Source organism: Saccostrea echinata, unplaced genomic scaffold (genome assembly GCF_033153115.1).
Source record: "Saccostrea echinata isolate AGI-Se365-2 ecotype Australia unplaced genomic scaffold, CSIRO_AGI_Sech_v1 ptg000003l, whole genome shotgun sequence".
In the NCBI taxonomy this organism is placed as follows: Eukaryota; Metazoa; Mollusca; class Bivalvia; order Ostreida; family Ostreidae; genus Saccostrea; species Saccostrea echinata.
Window position 1 is genome coordinate 13095001 of NW_026889752.1, and position 1121 is coordinate 13096121.

A 1121-nucleotide genomic window follows, 5' to 3' on the forward strand; every position below is an offset into this window, starting at 1 on the left:
TAGGGAATCCAAGTTTTACATTGAAATATGTAGTGAAAATCTTTAAAAATCTTCTCAAGAACCACTGAGCCAGAAAGGCTGAAACTTATGTGGAAGCATCTTTGGGTAGTGTAGATTCTAAATTGTTCAAATCATGACCCCAGGGGGTAGGGCAGGGCCACAATAGGGAATCCAAAGTTTACATTGAAATATGCAGAAAAAATCTTTTAATTAGAAATCTTCTTCTCAAGAACCACTGGGCCAGAAAGGCTGAAACTTATGTGGCAGCATCCTGGGATAGTGTAGATTCTAAATTGTTCAAATCATGACCCTAGGGTAGGGCGGGGCCACAATTGGGAATCCAAGTATTGCATTGAAACATGTAGTAAAAATCTTTCAAAATCTTCTCAAGAACCACTGGGCCAGAAAGGCTGAAAATTAAGTGGAAATATCCTGGGGTACTGTAGATTCTAAATTGTTCAAATCATGACCCCAGGGGGTAGGGCAGGGCCACAATAGGGAATCCAAGTTTTACAATGAAATATGCAGAAAAAATCCTTTAACATCTTCTACTCAAGAACCACTGGACCAGAAAGGCTGAAAGTTAAGTGGCAGCATCCTAGATGAGTGTAGATTCTAATTTGTTTGAATCATGACCCCTCGGAGTAGGGCGGGACCACAGCAAAAGGGAATCCAATTTTCACATTGAAATGTGTTGAAAAAAATCTTTCAAAATCTTCTCAAGAACCACTAAGCCAGAAAAGCTGAAACTTATGTGGAAGCATCTTTGGGTAGTGTAGATTCTAATTGTTCAAATCATGACCTCTGGGGGTACGGCAGGGCCACAATAAGTACTACAAGGGGGGAAATCAGGTGAAAAACAGAAAGGCCAAAGTTACTCAGGTGAGCATTGTGACCCATGGGCCTCTTGTTAGGCTTTAGTCCGGCCGGACTAGTGATTCAGAATCTTTACTTTTACTAGTCCGCACGCAATTTTATGAGTCCGTAAAAAAAAAATCAATGTTTTGTAAGGGTTAATTTAAAATTAAACATTGCAATGTACTTTTTATACTATTTTTAATAAACAAAGCATTAAATACATGAAATGTTTTATTCCAAGATTCGTTGAAATCTTGCAATCA